The 6,000-nt window shown below is 45.0% G+C and overlaps 1 long non-coding RNA gene across 1 annotated transcript; it reads right to left on the reverse strand.

The window, feature by feature from the left end:
- Window positions 1-2,259: 2,259 nt before the first annotated feature.
- Window positions 2,260-3,422, reverse strand: LOC311196111. Its single transcript, XR_014617559.1, has 3 exons — window positions 3,283-3,422; window positions 2,838-2,890; window positions 2,260-2,305 (listed from the first exon to the last, which is right to left on the reverse strand). It is a non-coding gene; the product is annotated as an uncharacterized lncRNA (long non-coding RNA).
- Between the last annotated feature and the right edge of the window lie 2,578 nt (window positions 3,423-6,000).

Raw genomic sequence — 6,000 nt, forward strand, 5'->3', positions numbered from 1 at the left:
TTGGTTACTCCAGAAAGTGCTTTTTTTTAGAAAAACAAAACCAACACAGCTGCAGTGGTTAATGCATGTTTTTCTTCTATCCTGACGTGTTTTTAAATTCTTTATATTTCACTGTAGGTTGAAGTAAAAATACCATGTAAAGTTTAGCAAATCCTTTAAAAAGGAATCCAAAATGCCTTAATACTTGAACCAAAGGAGTTTACATATTACATACTTCAGATCCAATGTGAGAGAGAGGGGAAACGATGGCACTGCGATCCCAGTATGAGGAAGAGCTTGGCTCAGCGAGAAGCTCCCGTTTCTGCAGTGACACTGAAGTGGTTTGGGTACATTCAACGTTGTTACTAATGTTGTTCTACATCCCAAAGATGAAATCAGACACATGGTGTTTCCTCATTTCCAGCTGATGTGAACACATTGACCAAGTAGCTGTTCTTGAGACAGCCTCACGTTCCAGTAGGTTTGGATCGATTTTCGTAGTATCTTAAAAGTTATTCTAAATCTAGCAAGGAATCAAAGCTGGAGGGTAGAGAAAAGTCCCAGTATGGATGTTTGCTTTGCACAGTTCACATTGGGGTGCCCCAAAGGCAGGGCTTCCACTACTACTCTTAAGAAACGATTTCAGAGCTGTTTCAAAGACAGCTGTTTTCTCACAGTGTACCTTTACATATCTGTCCAAGCACCTAACCTTCCCCTCCATCAATAGACTTCAAAGTTATTACCTCATATCCCCACCTTATCTTTTCTTTATTCATAACCAAGTTGTCCCACCTCCAGAATGAATTTTATTGCCCTTCTCTGCCCCCTGTCAGTGTGTTTCCCTAACAAAAGTGCCCACTTGTCAGCACTACTGAAATGCAGTTGCACCATGGCCTTACACAAAGGGATGACTACTACTACTATTACCACTACTACCACCCCCTCCCTACCTTGTGATGTGGTGCCTCCGAATATGCAGCCCCAAATTATCCTGCTCTTTTGTCCACCACGCTGTAAACTCATCCTTAACTCAGTCTTACTTTGGTAACTCTCCTTCCTGCTGCTCTTTACTCAATTCAAAACTCTTCCACCTGCTCTGGCACTCTCCTGCACCCCATCCCTGTTACACAATTCTGGTAAGTTTATGGCAATACTCTAGTTTATAATAAAAAAATAAGTTAGACCACAACAGTCCAGGCTTGTTCTTACAGAGGAATCTCTGCTTTCTGTAATAGCAATATATTAGTGATGCATTAAACCTGGTACTTACAGAGTCATGACTTCAGTCAGAACAGCCTTTCAGACACCTTGCAGAGAGCTGCCCACGTCCATGGTAGAGCACGTGTCCATGTGATGTAGAGCAGATCCTTCTCAAGAGGGTCAGTAGTTGTTGGGTTTTAATCTCTTGTATTCTTACAACAGGGAAATACAAAGGGAGAGAACCAGGATTAATGGAATTGTGGGAGCACTGTAGGGAGAAAACATGACCTTGATATGCATTCAAATAGCTAATGACCTTATTAGTGTCACAGCCAGATGAAGATACGTGTTCGCTGTGGAAGTAAGCAAGACCTGTATATACTGTACATAAATAGGTATAAATGGCTAGTTGCTTTTCAATGTGGCTAACCAGTGATGTTTTCAGACACTTGCAAATGGGGGTAGGGGGGGAGGGAGATGGAAAACCGGTGTTCTTAGTGAGTATATAGTTATGTTCCATGCAACAAAGGGTGACTCTATTCTTGTTTCACAGAACTCTACTCCATGTTCCTGTGTTGCCATTTTCATGCAATCACATTGTATTATTTAATTTCTAGTTATATATCTCCATGAGATATGTACCCAGTACCTTGTTTCATATTGAAAAGGTTGAAATTGATCCTTAAACTTCCAGTTGTGTGTGTATCCTATGGTTATCTGTATGCATTATTTTCTATTACTCTAATAAAATATTTACTACATTGAGGGATCCTGGATAGTTTGAAGCAGTATTACTCACCTGTATTCTGTATTTCCACACACGGGGATTTACTGTATCCAGAAGTCCTTGTCTCTGCTCTTCACAGCAGTTCTGGTACCTGGTAGGACAGGAGTGGTTTCCCCTCACAGCCTTTTCACTTTCACTGCCAAAAACTAAAACCCCAACCCATAGACCCAGGCCTGTTTCTACAGACAGCAGGGCAGGAGGGAGGAGTAAGAACATAAATACCTCATGGAGGAGTCAGACTTGGGGCAGGGACCCAAGGTAGTGCTCAAGCTGCTGCACGACAGACAGAAAGCCCCCAGTTTGGTTCCACATCTATCCAGTTACGCTGTTTCCTCGCCTCTGAAATGTAAAGAAAAGAAGATTTAAAAAATCCTACTGAAGCAGAGTTTGCTTTTTCTAACAGTTTCTTCAGTGTTCCCCTATTGAGCACTGAACTGCACAGCCTGGTCGTCCCTGAAGATGCCTCTTTACATGCTGCAGCTTCCCATGGGCCAGAGACTTGCTGGCTCTAAAACCTTCCATGGGCATAGCAGAGGTCTCTTGGTAAAGCTTTCAAAGCATAGCAGGGAGCTGGTGGAGATGCTGCAGTGAGGGTTAGTAAAGATAATCCAGCACGCAGGAGGCAGGATCAGCACCAGACTGACACCTGCCTTACTCTCTATTTCCCCAACACTCTGTTAGTCTTCCTTTAAACTAACCTCTCCTTGTTCCTCAGCTCATATTAATTCAGTTAATGTTTATGTGCAGTAATAAAACTGTCTGGGTTCCCCAGAGAGAGTCAGGAAGAGGAAAAAAAAGTTATTGGGAAGGTGTAGGAGGAAGAAGGTGAGGAGCCACCAAGAGAACGTGGCAGGTCCCTGAGCCAGCCTACCTCTTGCTGTTCCAGGGCAGGTTCTGTGAGTAACCAAGGTTAGCCAGGTGGTCCTGGGGAGCAAAGACAAGGAAAAAAAATCAGTGCTACTGGGAATATCACTGTGGGACTGGTGCTGGGGGTGGTGGGGAGGTGTTTGTGCCCTTCCAGTTGTACTGGCACCAAAACCAGCCAGCACTTCACCACTTACAAGTGCCATTATTTGATGTCCAGCAAGAAAGAAAACCAGGCCTGAGTCAGAGTTTTCAGGAATATACTAGTGTAAAGTGGAGGGGTTTTAATATCCTGTCCAAAAACGTGTCTGGATTCCCCTGAGGTGTTCAGTAAGGCCAAAGGCTACCCCAGAGCACAGACAGAAGCTGGGGGGAGGCAGAGGAGGTGCAGGGAGATGCAGGGAAGGGAAAATCCCTAGAGGGAACCTTTCTCCAGCTCCCTGTGCACTCACCTGCTGTCAGTCAGGGGGACTTGACTCCAGTGCCTCTAACATCTGGATTTCTCAGAGGTTGGGAGCAGGAGAACTTACAACCCCTTTTTCTTCGGACAGCGCTCTCCGTGTCAGGTACATTGTGTGCATGCAGCATCCTCTGTGAATACAAAATGAGTTAAAAAACTAATATCACTTTAGCCCTAAGACATACTGGAGATCTCCATTTTCTACTTAATTTGCCTTTCACTGGTGGAATGCAGACGTGGGCAGCGCCTGTCAGGTTATATATGTTATGTCTTAATAACAGGCAATAAAGCAAGCTGTCCTGCATGAGGGAGTGCATTAATCTGACAGCTTTCTGTCTGAAATAAATAACAATGGAATATTGTGAAAATAAAATGAGTTTGTAAACAGGCACTCGCTCTCTTAGGAAAAACAACCTCCTCGATTGTTTTATGCTAATGCTTTGAACTCCTGAAAAGCAATAAAGAAGGATGTGTTTAGCAGAGATAGAACTGAATGTATGCTATTGTTGGTTTTATCCAGCCTGCCTGATGGAAAGAGGTGCTGCTTTTCTTTAAATGTGATGCATACGTAGCTGCAATGTGATGGGGGGGGAGATGGTGCACCACTTAACTGCAGCTCTAGCTATCAGTCTTCCCCTCTTGGAAAAGAGCTTTGCTATGAAGGCTGTTACAGTTCATCATCGCCTCCCTGGTGTGTGTACAGCTTGGGTCTGGCTGGGAAGCGGGATGCACAGCCCATAAAAGAGAAGAGACATTTGTCTTTCTCCCAGACCCTCTGCAAGCAGAGGCTCCCTGCACCCTGCGGGAGCTGGTTCTCAGAGGTGCTGTTAGTGCCTCACACCTTCAGCCTGGAAGTCTTTCCCAAGGTCAGCTAAGGACAGGGACTGGTGGGACTGGTGGAAAGGGAGTCCCTGCCCACAGGGGGTGGTCTTTGAGGGCCCTTCCCACCCACACCAGTCTGGGGTTCTACATTTTGTCACCTCCAGGGAAGGTGCTGCGAATGCTTCTCTGAGATTTGAGCACCTCGGTGTGCTCCCCATGCCCATTAATCCAGAAGGAACGGTGACAGGCAGGAAAGGTGTTCACAGGGATGGCTTTTCCCAGTGATTTCATTTTAGGGGATCTTTCCATTTGCTGCCAGAACTCAAGCTGTGACCTGTTACATCAGCTAAAGCTATAAAAAGAAACGAGGCAGAGAAAATAAGGGAAAGCCCTCTCTTTCATTCCCTTTATGGTACAAATAATAAATCATTTTCCCAGCTGAGGACCTGTAAAGGAGTCTGTCAGAAAGGACACGTGTTTAACAAGCATTTCTCTCATTATCAATCCAAGAAGGGCCTGGTTACAGCAGACAAATAATTTCATTTTTGTCACACTTCCTAACATTGCCACCAAACTGAGGCGTTTAAAGTTACACTTGTCACAACACTAATTATCTATGTGAACAGCAGAGCTCTCAGCTGATTGAATGAGTTCTTCTGCACTGAGAACAGATCATTCCATCAGCTGCATCTGATCATCGTTACTTTTCAGATACGGGGTGTAAATCGACTATAATGACAGAAAATGTGGCTCTGGTACCTTTAGAGCAGCTTCACACCAGACAGAGGGGAACTATTCTGCAGCAGCCAGAAGCTCCTGCTCCTGTAGTGGAAAACAATGTCTTGGGGGTTTGTGTTGCCTTGGAAACATGGAAACTCAAGTGATGTTAATTACCTACTGTCAAGCACCCAGAGCACCCAGTGCTGGGGCCTGATCCAAGCTAAGGAAACCCATACCCCAGGTCAGCAGACTGAGGGATCAGCCCTTCCAAACAATGAGAGGAACAAGGCACAACAAATCTCAGCCAAAGTTTACCTCTGACCAGAGTTACCAGAAGGCTTCAGGAGGACGCTCAAAGGTGTGGGTGGCAGCAGTTCCTTCTCCCCTTCACAACCCCAACTCTGCTCACACTTCACCTTTCGTTTCTCAAAGCACATGCCCCCTTTTTTCAGAGAGGTACCTGATGAACCCTCATGCAAACACAAATACACCCCCCACATCAATCCCCTCATACCTCCTCTCCAGCCTGGAGATCGTGCTAATAATCCCAGTCACTGGCACAGAAGCACAACTTCAACCAGACCTCCTGGTCTTGCTCTTTTCACCCCAAATACTTCTCTACAACAATTTTTAACTGACAGTTAAACATCCTTCACTGCAGGCTGCTTGCTTCTCTGCCCCTGTACCTAGGGGTGCCTTGGCACCAATTATAAATCTCTGTGACACAGGCAAAGGCCAGAATCAACCACTTCTTGAGGAAGTCTGAAGCTGTCCTAGAATTTTCTGTTGGAAAGACACTTCATTCCCCTGCCAGCACAGCCCAAAGTAATCCACTAAAACCCCAGCCACAGAGGCATAGAAGGAGAAAAATAATTCCTGTAAAATCTGAATTTTCCCCAGGAATCCTTCTCGTTTCTGAGCTTTGCAAAACATCCCCTCTGTGTCATTTACAATTAACATTTTTCTATTGATGCAAGCCCAATTTTAGGGTATTTTCCACTTATTCCCAAGGTTGACCATCGTCACCAAAGAACTTTGATTATCTTTTTTGGGATTTTAGCACAGCAGGGCTTGACACAACAGAAAATACTTCAGTTAGTAGGTGCTGGAAGAGGTGAGGTCCCGTTTGCCACATGACCAGTCGAGACCAGCACACACTGACGAGCTG

Source organism: Gallinula chloropus, assembly GCF_964237585.1.
Source record: "Gallinula chloropus genome assembly, chromosome: 12".
Taxonomy (NCBI): domain Eukaryota; kingdom Metazoa; phylum Chordata; class Aves; order Gruiformes; family Rallidae; genus Gallinula; species Gallinula chloropus.